Genomic DNA, 19,197 nt, shown 5'->3' on the forward strand with positions numbered 1-19,197 from the left:
CCTGTAGGTTGTAGGCTTCACGCTGACTTTTCTGCTGAGCTCGAGCTCCAGCAGAAAGTGATCGCTACCCAAATCTTCCTGTCGGTTCCGCCATTTCACAATACCACTTCCTACATAGCGTAAGGTCGGGAGATGTGTCCGCTGTAACGCTGTTACCAGTCCTCGTGGGACAGGAGATGTCATTGGCTATGTAGAAATTGGATGCCACTATATCATCCAGTAGGGCTTGACCCTTGGCGTTGTTGCTTACGTAACCCCATTCCTGGTGCCGGGCGTTGAAATCGCCCATTATGATCAGGGGGTTTTTCCCCGCGAGTTTAGCTGCCCTTCTGAATATGGGGCCAAATTTTACTTTCATCTTTTTTGGTGGGCTGTAAATATTTAGAAGGAATATGCTACCCCTATTCTTTTTTCCAGTTAAAATTTCTACGCATACTGTCTCCGTTTCCTGGTTTCCAATGTCGTGTTGGATTACCGCGATGTTGCTTTTAACATACGTTACTACCTTGGTGTCGTTGCCATCCTTAGCAGCGTACCCCTTATATCCCGATATATTCCAGTTCCCTCCCGTCTCCTGCATTGCAATTGCTAAAGGCGGATAGTCCTGGCTGAGGATGTACTGTTGCAATAGCGATCGTTTCCTGGCAAGATGGCGGCAGTTCCATTGCCATATTTTCGACGTGCTATTGGCCATCAATTTGGATGTTAACATTACAGGCCTGGCCTATGACTTGGATGTGCCTCGTCAGCTGTTCGAGTTGTCTGCACACTACCGACTCGAGGTTCTCTAGTCTAGCGCCGAGGATGGCCCCGTGCTGTTTGAGCTCTTCGAATGACTTCTCCATTTTTTCATTTTCCTTTGCTACTATCCTTTTAATTTGGCTCTCAACTGTTATCGTTTCATCCTGCTTTCGTTTGGCAGGCCTAACTTGGTCTACGCTCATCTCTTCAGAGATGTTTTCAGCAGAGTCGCTGAGGTCACCTGCTTTGCGGATTGCCATCGGGGTGGCTGGTCTGAGTAGCGGTTGCGGCTTTTTCAACTGCTGAAACTGCTGCGCAAGTTCATGAATTGCCTCGGAAATTTTATCTATTTTCTCATTTAGTAGCCGTATGGCTGCTGCGTTCTCATCTACTCGCGCTTCTAGCGTTTTACTTGGGTTGGAGACCACACCCGCGAAGCTAACCGACCTACCTGCTACTGGCGCCTCGCCTGGCGGTGTCTTCTTCCCCTGGAGCTTGGTCTTCTCCGCCCATGAGTTTTGTCCTGATTCCCTTTGGGATCGAGGTGGCGCCTCTCTGCTCCTGCTTCTGGATTGCGAGGCACTCCTGGGTCGAGATGTGCCGTTAGAGGACTGGAGAGGCTGCTTTGCCTGCGCGCTTGCCGCTAGTTCTCTGCAGACTTTGCGGGAAGGCGGTTCCGGTCATGAATACGCCGGTGGCTCGCGAAACGGCCTTGCGGCTGCCTTTGTTCAACGGCTTGCGTTAGTTGCGATGTTTGCCAAGGGTGCTTGCAAAGCGTCTCCTGCTCCTGCCGGTGCTGGGGCATTGCGCGCTGCGCCAGCACGAAAACTTTCAGGGGAAAAATTTGTACTCTTGAGATTTGATAAAAAGAAGGCATATTAAAGGAAGAAATAACGCTTCCTTCGTAACCGAAAGCGGCAAGCGCGCAGACAACCGTCCGAGAACAGCCGCGTACCTTGGTGACCTTACTGTACTCAGTGGCTTTTCAGATAGAGCAATTTTGTATCGTAATCTGTTGTTTCTTTTCTGTCTTGTCCAATATTCTCAGACAAAAAATGTCAGAATTGAAACATTTTACGATACTGTTATGGATATACATAAGGTAATGATCCATTCATCTGATACGTACAGAAATATCTTTTTATACATTCTCCATCCGTCACATCGAACAGTTACGATAGCCATAGAAAACGAATCGGCACGCTTTTGACGATAGGAAAACGTTAATAGAAAATAAAAAGTACTAGGCAACCGTCTCTTTTGCCGTCTAGGCTGCCGTATCCGTGATCTGCGGATATACTGGTTTTTATAGTGAACTCTTACATTATATCAAAATTGCCGTCATCAACGGTTGTCCTCTCAAAATGCTTTTGTCCAGATTTGTTTGGTATGAACATGTGAAAGGCAGTTGTTCTGACATGCGACCGAGAGTGCTTTTTTTTAAAATAAAACGCGGAATGAAATAATGTTTGCAAACACACAAGTTAGAAATTAGGGTGCTCGTAGAAAACTTTATGGGGGAATAATTATTTTGGCATTTGTCGCAGTAAATTTCTTGGCCAGAATCTGAAAAAGAGAAACACTGAAATATAAAAATAGTGAAATAGAGGCCAGTTCGAACGGTATCGATAATAAATCCCTCTTATAGCGTAAACAAAGGCGCAGCCACTTATTCGAAAAGGAATCCTCACACCATCGTAGTGATGAATACTAGAACTGTCTGGGCGTCAGGGTAACTAAGTCAACGAATTCAGTCTCGAGGCGTATTATTTTCTCTTCACAGCTTGCGATAGCTTCATGACGTTAGGGTATGCTAAAATTATATATATACAGGGTGTTTTACCTAAAACTTTACACATTTTTGATAAGCTTTTTGAGTTAGATTAACGCTTTTTTCGACGCCAGATTGTCAGCGGTGTAGCATATCAGAGTGCAGCTAAGACATGGTAACTAGTTAATTGATATTGAATAGTTAGTTTTAACTATTGCTTTTTGACTCCTTAATTATCCACAGGCTTGCAGCCCACCTTTAATAATATCCATATGAGTTTTTAGAATTTCGAAAATGACGTTACCCTCAGCGCTGTGGCCAAACAAATTTTGTCTGTTCCGACGAGTTAGGTGGACTGGAGAGGCTGCTTTGCCTGCAAGCTTCCCGAACGCGCATGTAGCTTAGCAGGTTGTAGCCAAAATTTACCGGGCCACGGCGACGAGAGTAACCGCGTTTTCGAAATTCTAAAAACTGAAGTGAATTACTTAGGAGAGCCCATGGTCTTCACCGGTCGTGCTCGTTCGGAAATAAGACGGCTACATAATATCTTGAGTGGATTATCGAAGGCTGAGCACCGGACACCGGAAAGACGTCTACCCTCTGCTGCACATAGATGACGCCCTCGATTGCGTGCAAGGAAAGAATTTTTATTGCGAAAGCAATATTACGACCGGTTTCAGCCCTTCGCGTCGGGGCGGCCGCGAGGCACGTTTGACCTTGAAGGGCGGCGCGAGGCGCTGCCTTCGCCGCGCTCTCGTCAGCTGCGGAGTGTGGAGAGGAGGCTGGAGAACGAGGGGGGGGGGGTATAAGATGCGTTCGCTCGCTTGCCGGCTCCATCGTTATGCCGCCTCAAAAACAGAAAGGGAGGCTACGTCGGCTTGCCGAAGACAGGAAACGACAACGGGCTTCGGAGACATGAAGAACGCGAACAGCCCCTTGCTAAGCGGCGCGCTCAAGACGCTGCTAGACGGGCGCACCGTGCCTCTATCGAAGCCGAATCGTCTACAACCGGTGATGATCCCGAATGGAACGCTATGGATGCTTACGCAACCTACCAGGTTTAACCAAAGCTAAACCTTAGCAACTTTTTTTCTTCGCACGATCTGAGATCTGGATATTGGCAAATACCTATAGCCGCCGGTGACCGTGAGAAAACAGCTGTCGTCACGCCTGATAGGTTGTATGAATTTGACGTTATGCCATTTGGGTTTTGCAATACCCCTGCTACATTCGATGCAATGATCGATAATGTCCTGCGTGGCCTACGCTGGACGCAATGTATCTGCTACCTTGACGACGTCGTCGTGCTTTCGGCCGACTTCTCAACACATCTTGCTTGCTTGAGCCAAGTGCTGACTTGCCTCACAACCGCAGGGCTGCAAATTAAATTTCAAAAAAATGCCATTTCAGAGCTCGCCGACTGACCGTATGCAGTCACGCCGTCTCTAAAAATGGCATCCTTCCGGATCCAGCAAAACTTCGTGCGGTCGCCGAGGAGGAGGATGTAGAAGAGGAAAGGCATGGAGGTTAATCGAATGCGGTCGTCGAGTTTTCGATGCAGTCGACGCCCAAAGAACTGCAGAGCTTCATTGGCCTATGCGCCTATTTTCGGCGCTTCTTCCGGAATTTCGCCACCATCTTTTCACCTTTGACGCTGTTACAAGCCCAAAATTTCTTGTCGTCATGGTTCTCCAAATGTGATGATGCTTTCGCTGCACTACGCCGGCTCCTTACTTTCACCGCCCATACTTCGCTATTACGACCCGAAAGATCCAACCGAAATCCACTCGGATGCTGGCTTCGAAATAATACAGGAGACTAACGGTAACAGTTGAAAAGTTAACTATTTTAATATTATTTAACCAGCCTGTTAGTTAGAACGTCTTACCTGTATTCTGATGTGCTACACTTATGACACTGCAATGCCGAAAAAAGCGATCTTCTAACTCAGAAAGTTTATTTCTGAACATTGTGTAATATTGGGTGAAACACCCTGTGTACCAGAAACAATACATCGCGAGCATGTGTCCGCGCCGGGCAGCCCAACAAATAAACCACAAATATTAAATCTAGAAATCGTCGGAAGTTGGTTATGCTGAGGCCAAGAAGGAGTGTGTAAAGACATAGAAAAAGTATTTCTTAGAGCTATGGATGCACATACCGTCTAACAGGAATCACCTGAGGCCTTTTCCTTCAGTTATTTCTCAAACAGCTGGACGGCATCTTGTGCCATTGAAATAGGAAGTTAAGGCAGCTCAATAGTAGTTGAAGGCAATCTGGCACTGCCAAGAGGCACTGGTAGACAGCCCTGATAAGATCACCTATAATTACGCTGTACATGGTGAGCGCGCGGGGTGCTACAGAAGGCTTTAACTTTTAATGAATTAGTGTGCGCTCACTTCGCACAAAGCGTGGACGCAAAAGGCGCCCTTGTGTTGGTCAGTGTCAACGCACGTTAAAGATCCCAAGGTGGTTGAAATTATTCTCAAGTCCTCCACTACGCCACCTCTTTCATCCATTGTTCTCTCTCTCCTTCCTTTTTCCTTCCTTCATAGCATAGTTCAGGTCTCCACAGAGGCCGCCATTGCCCTGACCATCACACGCGCGGAGGCCCGATATATTCTATCCGACTCTAAAACTGCCATATTAAATTTTGCTCCCGGGAGAGTTCACGTCCCTGCATTTCGCATACTGAACTCCCTCGCCGCACACCCACCCCGCCACGTGGAGTTGATATGGGTAGCTGCCCACTCCGGGAATCCCGGAAACGAGACCGCCAACGCTTTAGCCCGATGTTCTCTCAACCGGGCACCGGCGGCCTCCGACCTGGGGTTCTCGCGGGAGCGCATCCACTCATTCAGTGAAATGACGCAGGCCTGCAAAGCCGAGCGTCGGCTCTACCCTCCACCCCATCCCTCCCTCGACCATTATCATCAGACACTTTGGAGGCGGCTTCAAGCACGCACCTTACCCTCCCCTTATATACGCTCGCGCTATCACCAAGTCCACACAAACCCCTCCTGTACCCTCTGCCGCCACCACAAAGCCACTCTAGACCATATCCTTTTCCTCTGCCCGGCGGATCCTCCCCCGCAGGGCCTGGAGCACCTTACCACTTGGGAGGCTTGGGAGACCCTACTGCGTTCTGAGGACCCGGCCAAGCAAGCCATCGCCACCGGCCGGGCTGCCAGCGTCATGAGCCTCCGGGACATGAACGTTTGAGTGCAGTGGGGCCGTGCGGGGGCCCACGGACCTGTGTGTCCCAAACTCCCCAGTTGTAAATAAAGTTTTCACCACCACCACCGAGACATGAGACACATACTACGCCCCTCCCTTTCCTCGAAAACTAATTTCACTTTAAATTAAAAAACGAAGAGGGGGAAAGTTAGGCGTGGTTCAATTTAAAGGTGGGCAGAAGTTTACTACACAGTTTTGATTGCGTTTTTTTGCCGTTTGCTTATCAGCCCAAGCCACACGACTACTTTACATGCTCTTTCCTTTCCCTTAATTCCACAACGAATTGCTACCTTAAAGTAGTTTCTCCATTTTGTTTTCAGCCCTATGACATGTGAATCTTTTCATTTGTTGGCAAGCGTATACAGTTATACAGTTACTGATTTAGTGATTTTCGATAACATAGCGCGAACTGCTACCTTCCTGCCCAAACCAAGCTACTGTCTCTTTAGGGAACCCGTTTGCGCCAAGAACCAAAATAGTACGTCTAGTGCGCTAAGTTAATCCCGCCCCTCCCTGCCCCATTTTCTCCTTCTCCAGGAGACCCGGACGGCCCTCACTGTCCCAGGGTACCGCGCCTACCATGCCGCTACGGCCACACCACTTGCGTCTATTTATGTACGTAGCGACGTGCTCGTGGAGCCACTTGATATCCCCTCCGTCCTTCTTAAATATTTAGTTGGTGTGGTCTATTACCACCGTTCTTCCCGCGTCTCACTCGCCCTTTTGTCTTTCTACAACCCCCCTGTTACCTCCTCTTTATTTTCCGCCCTGGGCAAGTTCCTTCACTCTCTTCCTTCTAACTCCCATCTCCTCTTTGGTGGTGACTTTAATGCCCCTCACACACTCTGGGGCTACCCTCAAACCCTCAAACCCGGCCGCCTCCTCCACTGTCTGGCCCAGGAACGCCACCTAACCCTTCTCAATACTCCTGGCTCCCCTACTCGAGCGGGCACTGCCTCACAGCGTCCCACGACACCCGATCTCACTTTCTCTCGCGGTTCACTTTCATTTCACTGGCAAGTGACAGCCGAAACTCTTCTCAGTGACCACTATCTTGTCCACATTTCCACCTCTCTTTCCCACATCCCTCGATGTCATCCGGTCACTCATACTGACTGGCACGCCTTCCGCGCTAATCTCGCCTCTGACTCCGTTCAATCCTACGACGACTGGACGTCGCGCATCACTGCAGCGCTCACGTCCAGTAGCCGTCGTGTTCGCTCTTGTCACCCAGTCCCAGACCCAGATCCTCACCTACTCCGTTTATGGCGTCGCCGTAAACGTCTTCAACGCTCCTTCCGCTGCCAACCCCACAATGCCCAACTTTCTTCCCGGATCACTGCTCTGCGGGCCGAGATCGTCGCCCACTGCGCCTCACTCGAGTACTCTCGTTGGAGTGCTCTTTGTGACGGTCTTGACTCTGCATTGCACTCGCGATCCACATGGTCTCTCTTCAAATCCCTCCTTGGCACTAAGCCTGCCCTTGCTCCCACTCTAGCTAAAGCCCTCACTCAAGGAACTCCCTCCGATGTTTTTGATCAGCTCGCCTCTCTCTATCCCCCGCCCCCTCTGGCACCCTCCTACCCGGTGTACTGCGGTGGACCTAACCCCGATCTGGACCAATCCTTCACTCTCCGGGAGCTCGAATCGGCTCTGGCTGCTAATGCTACACGCTCGGCTCCCGGTGAGGATGCCATTACATACACCACACTTCGCAACCTTCCTGACTGCGCCAAAGAATTCCTCCTTAAAACCTACAATGATACATGGGACAGCGGCTGCCTGCCCAGCTCCTGGACCTCCTCCCTCATTTCTATGATTCCAAAGCCGGGCAAGCCTCCCTCTCTCTCTAACCTCCGCCCAATCTCCCTGACATCATGTGTTGGTAAGACCCTTGAGCGAATGGCCCTGACTCGCCTCTCCAATTTTCTCGAGACGAGGGAGTTCTTCCCTCAATCTCTCATCGGCTTCCGACGCCACGTCTGTGCACAGGACATGTTTCTGGTTCTCCAGCACACGTTTCTGTCCCCTACCCCCACTCAAATTCACGCACTTGTGACCGTCGATGTTCGCAAGGCCTACGACGGTGTTTGCCACGACCACATCCTTTCCCAATTCGCCTCCCTAGACTGTGGCTCCCGCATGTACTGTTATATCCGCTCATTCCTCTCTAAACGTGTCGCTCGCTTTCGAGTCGACACCAATCTGTCCGCCCCCACAACCTCACCCGAGGCACTCCTCAAGGTGCTGTTCTCTCTCCTACCCGTTTCAATCTTGCTATGGCCCCGCTCGCCTCCCAGCTAGCTGAAATTCCCGACCTGCATCATATATTTTACGCCGATGACATCACTCTCTGGTGTTCGTCTGGCTCTCCCGGTTACGTACAGGACACCCTGCAACGTGGCCTAGATCTCATCGACTCCTTTCTCACCACTGCTGGCCTCTCTCCTGCTCCAGAAAAATCCGAGCTCCTTCTCCTCAACCATTCCTCATACCAGCGCTCACACAACCAATTCGTCTATCTCCTCCTTTCTGGCTCTCCCATTCCTGTCGTCACGCAGTGCAAAGTTCTTGGCTTTCCTTTGGATGCAGCCAAGAACGTGCAAGCCCTCCACCGTGCTGTCACCACCTGCCACTCCGCAACTCACCTCCTGCGGCGCGTGGTCACTCGGCGCTCAGGTCTCAACGAGGCTCATGCGTGCCGAGTTGCCCACGCGCTGGCCCTCAACAAGGTCTTGTACTTTGCACCCTACGTTTCCTTCAATCAGACTCAACTTAACGCTATTGAGACTGCCCTTGTGGGCCTCCACAAGGCAGCTCTCAACCTCCCTATCACTACCTCTACTGCAAAGATCTTTGCAACAGGCCTCTTTCATCCTCTCCGTTCTCTGCTCTCTCTCCATCATGACTCGCAGATTGCCCGGCTTTCCCTTACCCGTCAGGGTCAGTGGTTACTGACTCAAGCCGGTATCTCGCCCATTCCCTGCGCCCCGTTTACCTCTCCTATTCCCACCCCGGCTCCCAATCTTCGGATCCTCCCCCTTCCGTCCAACATGTCCCCCGTTCTGCACGCCGGCTGTCGTCATGCGGCCGCACAGCATCATTCCCCTCTCTTTGATACCCAGGGTGTAGCTTACACGGATGCCTCCTTCGTGGCTCCTCGAGGTTCCTGCGGCTACGCCCTGTACCACCCCCAACTCCCCGCTCCTGAAACTCACACCAGCGGGCCGTTTCTACGCCCTCCGGATGCATTGTCCCTCGAGGTCCTCGCCATTGCGCATGCCCTCCAGTCATTTGCCCTCCTTCCCTCTCTTCAAGAATACACAGTCTATTCAGACTCACAAGCCGCTATACACCACATACAGAAACGCACCCTAACCCCTTCTCTTCAACAGGAGGTCGAACGAGCGGTCTCCGCTTTGCAGCCTTCCATCATTTTCCTCCGCTGGGTCCCTGGGCATTCAGGGATTGACGGCAATGAGCTAGCTCATCAGCTCGCCCGTGACACACTTTTCCGGGCACCGTTGATCCCCTGGCCCAAGCCCTCGGAGGACGGTGGGAGACTCACCCTTCGCAGCACCATAAAAGAGGTCTACCTCGAGCTCCGCCTCGACAAACGCCTTTACCCTCCCCCTCATCCATCACTCACAGTGCCGGAGGCTCGCCTTCTTCGGCACGTTCAAATGAATGCAATCATCACCCCGTCTCGCCTCTTTCTCTATCGCTATCGATCGGACCCTTCCTGTCCCAACTGACCCTGTAACTATGCGGACCTTGCCCATTGCCTCTTCTATTGCCCGGCTGCTCAGCAGTCGGGTTCCTACCCCCCACCTTCTTTATCCATCACCACCTGGCTCGACTGGCTTGGCGTTGAAGGGGAGGAAGAACAGCGACTTCTGGTCGCCCAGGCGGTCGATATGCTCGGCCTGTAACTTTTGGCCGAATAAACGTCTTCTACTACTACTACTACTAATCCCATCTTCGCAGTGCTCTTTCCGCCTGTTTTTTAAGGCAAGCTAAGTTGCTTTTTAAAAGAAAATATTCAGTTAGTCCCGCCCATAATGGTTTCTGTTATGTGTCTGTGTTATTCATATATTCGGGACACCTTTTTGTGCACGCGAGGTAACTTCTATTGCTTTCAAAGAAAATATTCGTTTGGTTTAACGCTTGGAGGCTTTCTTGCGTGTGTCCGTGTTTCATACTTATTTAAGGTAGCTGTTATTTCATTTAAGCTAAATTGCTTTATCACAGAAAGAAGCGGGATCGTTTCCTCCTTGCTGGATAAGCACCTATACCAACTCACCTTATGCATTTTGCGTTTCACATTCAAAGGAAGGAAGCTTCGTTACTGCTCTCACACCTGCGCATCGTGATTACAGATTTTTGGGTTTCGTCGCACCGTACAACGTAGGAATCAGACTTGCGGGCCATTGGCCGCTTTTGCGGTCTTTTACCACAGGTTTTCCACAGAACACTGTGGCTGACCATTGCAATATTGTGGAAGTTGTGCAAAAACTTTTGCCACTAACTCGCAACGGGTAAATTGATTGACGCTGAAGAAGTTGAAGACGCACAATTCCTCACTGGGTTAGTGGGCGCCTTAATCGCGCTGTCAGGTACTTTGCAGTGGTGTGTACCTGCAAAAAAAATGTTCTTTAGTCCTATATTTCGTGTTTAACGATGCTTAGCTGCCAGCCATTTTTGTTTGAGAAAGCTTCATAAAACCGAAGATGCCATCGATTAAAAATGACGCTCCTTCGCGGCCCCCTTAGCTCGTAGAGTAAAGGGTACCCGACCAATAAAGAAATCCATCTGAACTTCGCCCCACCCGCGTATTCGTCATGCGTCGACATACACTTCGTTTGCTTCCATTGACCGAATCCATCGGAACAATCGTTTATGTGCCTTTCATAAATGCCATGCGAGCGCTTCATGAGCCCGTATCTCAAGGTTTGATTTCTTCAAGTGAATTAAGACTTCAAGTGACCACCCCGATGGGCTTTGGACCCTACAAATATGCCCTGTGTACAAATTCACTGCTGAGCGCCGGCGACGGCAGCAGCGACTAATCGGAGCGATATCGGTGGTCGCCCGGCGCGCGGGTCGACTCGAAAGGGCGGCGAACGTGCATAATTCCCCTCTCCTTCCGTCGTACTGCTCCAATCCTTATGAAGAAGCGTAATGACTGTTTTCAGAAAGTGTAGTCACTTTATCATATTCTCACTTGCCGTTCTCACGACTTTCTGGTGACTTTTCCTGATGCATTCGGAATTGCATTCTTAAACGAATTGCCCACCGTGGTTCTAGCGTGTCCCTAATGAATAGTTTTTTTATGTCTGGATCTTGACCCAATGATGTCTTAGCGGCCGTGTCAAAACACGGCGTTAATAATCAGTTCTGTGCTGCAAAATGAGCAACGAAATATCAAAAAAGAAAGAGAACACTTTCCCTCTTTGGGAATTCGAACTTTCAATCTTCAAACTCCCAGCGCTTGCCCTTACCACTACAGCACGGCGAGAGTGCTTTCTGTCTTGACTGCATGGAAATCAATCCCGCTGAGCTACCAAATGCTTTACGTACACGCACACGATCCCGCAATGCAGATACGCATTCACCTGTCTTCGTACGCTCCACTCCACTTGCACATCAAAACTGCAGGAAGCATACATATGCGTCACGAACCGGCAACCAACATCACTACGAGATATAATAAATCAGTCGGTTATTTGCAGTGATATGCGTAGCTGCAGTTAATTCCGTACTTTTTTCTATTTGGTATACAAATAGAGGCAAAGCCATATGCTCACAAGAAAAAATAACGTCGTTGAGAAAGTCCTTTCAGGCTTGTTATATGTGCACTATATTCAGAGTTTTACCATGGCGTTCATTCGCCTTATCAGACCTCTAGGAAAATTGCAAGTCTCAGAAAGCCTGCTGTTCGTTTTAATCTCTTAGTAGTCCTGACTCTTGAGACACACTGCTCTGCGCGGCGAATATTACATATATTAACACAACCTTCGAGCATAGCAGCGATATCCATATCTCCCATCCAGGTAAACATTTCAGATATGTAAACACACTTACGAGGTCAATGAAGATGGGCAGCTCGGAAAGTCAGCGCATGCGAGAGAGGGAAAAATCAGGAGAAATATTAAGAAGCGCTGTATTATTTTTTTTTCTGCTCATAGGTTCACCATTTGCACGTGAACTTGTATTTCTGTCACGTTCATTTTTGCTCTGTTATTCATAGTTGTAGAAAGTGCATGAAGATAGTGCGCTTGACGTTTGCGATTAAGTGAACTTTTCATTTTTTGTTGCTCATAGCTGCATCTTAGGGTCTTCGAGCATACATTTTCCACTTCGGCGACAAAATCTGCGTTCTTCTTATCACTCCTCTTGGTAACACGTTCGTTAGTCACTCATATCTACGTCACCGCGTCGTTCGTTAGTCGCTGATATGAACGTTATATGAACGTCCTGTCACGTCCACCGCGCCAGGTAAAGATAAGGATAGCGGCCGCTCATCATGGAACTGAAAACCAAAAAGAAGTGTAAAATTTTTCGTGAAATGTGTACTCAGAAGTCCACAAAGCCTTAATGTTTTTCTTTTCGAGAAAATCTTCATTGACCAATGTCCAGTTTCTCTGTTTCCAAAATGGCAGCAGTATCACAGAAGGGTACGTTTACGCAGCACCCATTCACCGCCACCGCGCATGCTCCATTTGTTTCATGCAGTGATTTGTGCGTGCCAATAAAGAATATATGAAAACTGCAAGTGAGATGTTAATGTGCAAAGACATGGCAAAGGTTAGTGTGAAGTCGCATCTGAGTCTTTTGTGATATATTACTGCATGATTGATACCCGAGAGAAATCTTTCTTAAGTGTCTGAAGGCTAATTACATAATAAAACATTGTGCTTCAGTAAAGTTTCTCAGGTTCTCGATCTTCTTTCCTTGCACCAGGGGTGCACCGCCAGAGACGGTTTGTTCCAACTCGAAGATTGAAGCTTGATCTCTGCACCAGCGGTGCCCCGTCAGAGACGGTCTCAAGATGTGTTGACACGCAGGGATAAAGAAAGGCAATAACTGAGGTTTATGTACAGTATTTACAATAGATACAAGTTAAGGCACTAGACACATTAAGCAGAAAAAAGGACAAACCAAACAACAAAAAGGTGGATCTGGCTAATACTAGGGGAGGCCCCTACTCGGCGTTGCCGAAGATGCGTTGCATCTCACCTTAGCGCAGAACCCCGCTTCCACCTCCGGGGCCCGGTTTTAAAGCCCTAAAGGCCCGGCCCACATTTCGTAGCTTCCAATCATGTCACAATGTTCACATGATTGGTTTATCAAGAGCCTGGCCAGCCCTCCAGCTTCCGTAGGGCAAAACGCCCTTTCCACAAATACAAACTCACGGTCGTGCCAGTACGTGCAGAGAACATTCCCTCCACCACAAAATAAAAATAGAACAAACACAAATACACATCCGTGTCAGCACGTGTGCGAATCGATACCGCGGGTGGGGTGGACACCCGTACTTCCCAGCGCGTTCGCGAGCGGCCGCGTTCCAAGAAAGGAGACGCTCCGCTTTGAGTGCCCCCAGCCGCGTTCCGATTACCCCCGCGAACGCTACCGATACCTTACACGCCCTTCCCAAGATTCTACAAAGGGCTCAAATGGCACTTTTAGAATTATAACAAAGGGATCGGTACGGGTCACAAAACCACCCTGTGGGTTACATGCCGCGGATACACTAGCACTGGCACAAACAAAACCAAAAACAAAAAAATGCACACGGGCACCACACAACATTACGCAAAATGCACACTTAAATACACACAGTGGCATGCCTGCCGTGCGCCGTAACACAGCGTCCAAGTTGGTGCGTTGCACCCAGTTCACCAGCATGCACACCCGCGTCCTGCTCGACACACACACACCGACACTCGCAACCGGAGCGTACAGTAGCACTGATACGGGCCACGTGAGCCTCCTTAGTCGCACCGAGCGTCCCTGTGCGCGTTCGAGCCCACACGTGCCTCATTCGACACGATTAACCCCGAATGGTCGCTATGGTCATTAGGCTGGCGCCACAGCGGGGCAAGAACCCAACAGCTGGTGCCCCCCAGGATCAAACACGTCCCGGTTCTCGATGGGTCTAAACCCCTGACCACACAACGCACCTAAGGGCACGCTCTCTCCGGCGCGCCGGTGCGAACCGCGTGCTGCACAAGGAACATATCTCTTGCCTAGTTCAACTGTAACAGTGCGGCCGGCTTTTCTACATCTAATTTGACATACCGCAGCCCGGAACGTACTGTCCCCTGCGCCGCCTTTCAACGTGAAAGCCACGCACCTGCCTCCTGTTACTCTGCCTCGCTTGGAGCCATTGGCATTCTTCCTGCACGGGCAAACAATGAAATTTCCGCTCCCTGCATTATAGGCGCTTGCCGATTTCGTGGCATAGTCTGACTCCGAGGCTCCATGAGCTCCCTGACAGTCACTTGACCCGGGCTTGCCTTGCGGCAAGTCGCCACTCATTTCCGGGTCCTCAACTGACCTGGTCGGGCACACACCGGGTGCGTTCAACTGCGCGGCGTTCTGCCCGGTCGGCCCAACAGGCCCACCTCCGCTCTTTGCCTCGGATGAAGGGCTCTTGCCACCAGAAACGCTACGGGGCACTTCATGCTCCATACCCGACACAGTGTGCGGTTGCGGCAACGCCAGATTTTCACTGGCTGTTACTAGCTCCGCGTCAGAGGTCACAATCTTAGAGCCTACAGGAATTCCACCGCTGTCCTGTTTGTTATCGGACACCTTGGTCACGATTGGCCCTAGATCACTAGAATTGGGCTGCTCCTGTTCTTTGCTAGACGCCCGTGGTGGCGGAAAAGCTGTGGTATTTTCGCGTCCTTCAGGAATCCTGTTTTCACTTCCTGAACCTTTCGCGGCGTTTCCTAAGAAAGATGCGTTCCCGCATACCGGCTGATTGCTTTCAGCGTCTTCACTGCTTTTTCCCTGACCTGTGCATGACAAGCATAATCCTTTGTCTTCCAGCACAGGCTGCCTCACCTCTCGCGACTCGGAGCAGTTCTCCCTGGTTAGTTCACTAGCTTTCCTAGACGCCTTGAGCTCAGCGAGCTCCAGCGCTAGCTGCTGGCGCTTTGCTTCTAATTCATCCAAGACGCACTTAACATCCTGTGCTTTCTCCTCGCACAGCGGCGCCTTTCCTCTATTCACTTTCGCAAGTTCGGCCTGAAAGTACGCTAAGCGCGCCTTCGCTAATTGCACTTGGTACCTCATATCGAGTGAGGGCCGGCATGGATAGCCCTCCATACCGCCGTCTGTATCCCTCAACTGTCCTGCCGGCTCGAACACAGGGACGTGAACAATGCGACCAAGGAAACTCACGGTTTCGATGCGTCGATCCGCATTGCCAGCTCCTTGGCGTCGGAGTCCACCTCCACTTTCACCGCACGCTGCGATGAGCTGTCGGACGCCGCTGGTCCTGTGCCCGCTGCTGTCGCCTTGCTGCGACCCGCCGGTGACTGTCGAGTTCTCGACGCGCTGCCTCCTTGACCGGACGCAGTCCCGCGTCGCTGGACACCTGCCGTGGTCCTTGCGTCCTTGCCGCCGTGTCTCCGCAGGTCCGTTCACGAACGCTGACCTGTCGCCTTGTCGTCACCTTTCTCCCTGCCTTGTCTTCTTCCTGCGCCGTCTTCCGATGGCCGCAGGATCCTCGTCGACTGCGCCAGTAAAGATCACAGGTTCTCGATCTTCTTTCCTTGCACCAGGGGTGCACCGCCAGAGACGGTTTGTTCCAACTCGAAGATTGAAGCTTGATCTCTGCACCAGCGGTGCCCCGTCAGAGACGGTCTCAAGATGTGTTGACACGCAGGGATAAAGAAAGGCAATAACTGAGGTTTATGTACAGTATTTACAATAGATACAAGTTAAGGCACTAGACACATTAAGCAGAAAAAAGGACAAACCAAACAACAAAAAGGTGGATCTGGCTAATACTAGGGGAGGCCCCTACTCGGCGTTGCCGAAGATGCGTTGCATCTCACCTTAGCGCAGAACCCCGCTTCCACCTCCGGGGCCCGGTTTTAAAGCCCTAAAGGCCCGGCCCACATTTCGTAGCTTCCAATCATGTCACAATGTTCACATGATTGGTTTATCAAGAGCCTGGCCAGCCCTCCAGCTTCCGTAGGGCAAAACGCCCTTTCCACAAATACAAACTCACGGTCGTGCCAGTACGTGCAGAGAACATTCCCTCCACCACAAAATAAAAATAGAACAAACACAAATACACATCCGTGTCAGCACGTGTGCGAATCGATACCGCGGGTGGGGTGGACACCCGTACTTCCCAGCGCGTTCGCGAGCGGCCGCGTTCCAAGAAAGGAGACGCTCCGCTTTGAGTGCCCCCAGCCGCGTTCCGATTACCCCCGCGAACGCTACCGATACCTTACAGCTTCATTGCAAAAGACACTCTTCTGATTTTCCATTGTTGAAAGACATGAATAACTGACTTCGGTATGGGACTTAAATGTGTGACAAAGAATGCGTGAACATGGCACTAGAAATGCAACGCTCATTTTTTAATGGTTTTCGGACTAAAAATCTTGCTGTGGTGCGAGAAGTGATGGAATACATACAGTAAGTTTGCTTTATGTAACCTCAATAAATATTGCTTCATAATTGGTCTCTGATCGAGCACCGATATGCAAGACCAGCTCCATGGGTAGCGGAGTTCCGATGCTGCATATTTTGTTGCTTTACGTTTGGACAGAGTAATAAGTTAGGCTTACTTTTTTGGCTTACTTTAAGCAAAGAATATACCGCAGGCGTGATGGTCGACGATACCATTCGAGTAAAACACATAGGACACATAATCGTTTCACGCAAGCCTTTAATTCTTTGGCCATTTATATTTACTGCGAGACTATTTCTTCACACAGAATTTTGCGTTTTCAGCTTTATTGCGTTTTCTTCTGTAATCCAGGACAGTATCCTGGCAAGACGCCGGTTCATGTCATCACCACCATGGCAGATGTGGTGAACAGGATGTCGTGGACAGCTTTTACTAGTCCATGGAAAGCCGCCAAATGAACGCTAAGAAGAAACAAGCGATTGAACACCACTAATCTGTCGTTCTGTCGCTGAAACTGCGATATGAGAGGTCCCCATCCTGAGGTATTCTACCTTAATTCCTGCGCCTAAACTCTCCGCTATTCGAGGGATGTTTAACGACACCAATGCAGTCGAGCAGCCAGCAAATTCAGTGCAGGATCAGCACCAATAAAAGGGTGCTTCACTAAGCGTCACTGGCATGGAAGTGATTTTGAAAACAAGATATAATGGATGTGCTGCTGTATAGTATATGTGTTCGGCCAGCACTTGTTCGTTCGTTCCGTGGTTCCCTCCTTCCCCCTGTCTCTTACTCGCCTTCCACTGTTCTTTATTTTGTTCGTTGTATCTTTTTGAGACACTGCAGAGTTTCAAGACTAGATTAAAGACCAGAAAAGAGGCAACGTTTATGGCGTTCTTGCGTGCCATTTGAAGCGTAGATACTGGCATGAATCTCGCCGTTAGCGGTGAAGGGGCGTTTATATCCCCACTCGTTACGCACTAGGGATGCGCGCCGCTGCGTGAGATGCACCGTACCGTAACGCGGCTTTTACGCTCAGCGCACCCAGTAATAATCAAGTCCGATGCAGAGTTGCGAAAGCTCGAGCCGTCGGATGGAGCGCAGCGCCTTTCTGCGTCTCTCTGCCTTTGTCTTGAGCAGCTTCACAGCAATATTACTTTCACAACATTTCCCTGGGTGCAATGAAAGACAGGCATGTGTGTTCCTTTCTTTCCCGCTTGGTGCACATCGAGGCACCTTTTTGCTGCGTAAAGATGGCCGATAATTCTTTCAATGCCCGCGATGCCTGACGAGGCTTCCGCTTGTACAGCCTTTTTACTGGAATTATATCTTTACAAAAGAAAATACCCGAAAGATTCTTTTTTATGCACTATTATCTCTACACAGTTTGGTGCATTATTTGGTGCAATATGTCTTTAATGACACGGCTCGATTCATGATGCCGGCGCGTTCACTCGTCTTACTTTGAGCTATTTAAACTTTAAAAATTTTCAATATTTGGCCCAATACCTGGAAAATATATCCCGTTTTCAACTCTCGGTACAATTTAGATAAGCGCTCGAGCGCTGTCAATGTGCCTAAATTTTATTTCAAGGTGTCATTCAGTTTTCTCCTGCTGAAATGGGGACCATTTGATGGGGTCGCAGCCATAATTGTAACCATTTTGTATTAACTAAAAATTCTACATTCGGCTCATGAGCTCATTCTCTCCGAGTCAGGTGCTTGTTCAAGCCATTCGCAGCTCAACATATAACTCAAGCTAAACTCTCAAAGACTACATGTGCGTTCATAATCGTACATGTTCCATTGACGCACCTGGTCAACCTTTGCAGGTTACAGTTTTGACGTAAAGTCTTACATTTGTTGGTAGGATCTACCCACAAAAGCAGAGAGAAGGGTGGTTCTGCGTGGAAACTACTGCAATCATTCAGATAACCGGAGTTAGCACCTCTATCATCGCAGTTTCTGGGGATATTCAGTAATTGTTTTCATGCTGGACGAAGTTTTGATTTCAATTAAAAAGAGGTTGTGAAATTGAGGGATGAAATCAAAAAGCGTGGCACTGAAAGTAATTTTGAAAGTTCCTCCTGCGCAGTAGAGGGTCACTTTTCGATGTAGAATAGTGTTCTATTAATACAACATTCGTTATATGCATGACTGAAATTTTCGGCGGTTTTTCTTGAGTCAAACCGTTTTCTATGCGTTTATGCTTCGTTGACATGAAAATTGTTCGCCCACACATGGGAAAGGCTGAGAAGGCGCCGAGCCCATTGGGGCTCATGTATATTTATTGCTGTAATACGGACAGCAATTGAAACAAAACCTGGACTTCCGGAATTAAGTCTGTCGCCGCCTGTATTTTGAGTGCGGGGCACCAGAGAACCAACGTGCAAAAGTATAAATGTCTGTGTGATAGCCATACTTTTGTGGCGCTATGCTTTAGAGTACCATGCTTCATACCATTTCCCGTATTGCATGAATGGCTTCGAAGAAAACTCTCACACTGGGGATTCAAACTATACACGCAGAAATGCTCAGACTTTTCCCGATAGCGGAACACAATGCGTGGGTGAAAGGATATAGAAAACCAGGCAAACCCCTCGTGCCTTGCGCCGGCTTGGTCGTTATTAGGTGGGGCGCCGAGTTGGAACAAAACGCCTTGAAACGACACTAAAGAAAGCACCACAGAATAACTGCGAGATGGAGCAATCTTCGCGTCTACGCAGGAGCAGGACCTGGATATGTGGTAAAGCTGCCAGCGTCGAGCGCAGCAAGTTGCGTTGCGGGACGGGCA

The 19,197-nt window shown here is 49.5% G+C and overlaps 1 pseudogene; it reads right to left on the reverse strand.

Annotated features, from left to right (window-relative positions):
• Positions 1–3,867, reverse strand: part of LOC149370789 (uncharacterized) — a 171,571-nt pseudogene extending 167,704 nt beyond the window's left edge.
• Between the last annotated feature and the right edge of the window lie 15,330 nt (positions 3,868–19,197).

This window comes from Amblyomma mixtum, chromosome 1, assembly GCF_055824585.1.
Source record: "Amblyomma mixtum isolate Tamu chromosome 1, ASM5582458v1, whole genome shotgun sequence".
Taxonomy (NCBI): domain Eukaryota; kingdom Metazoa; phylum Arthropoda; class Arachnida; order Ixodida; family Ixodidae; genus Amblyomma; species Amblyomma mixtum.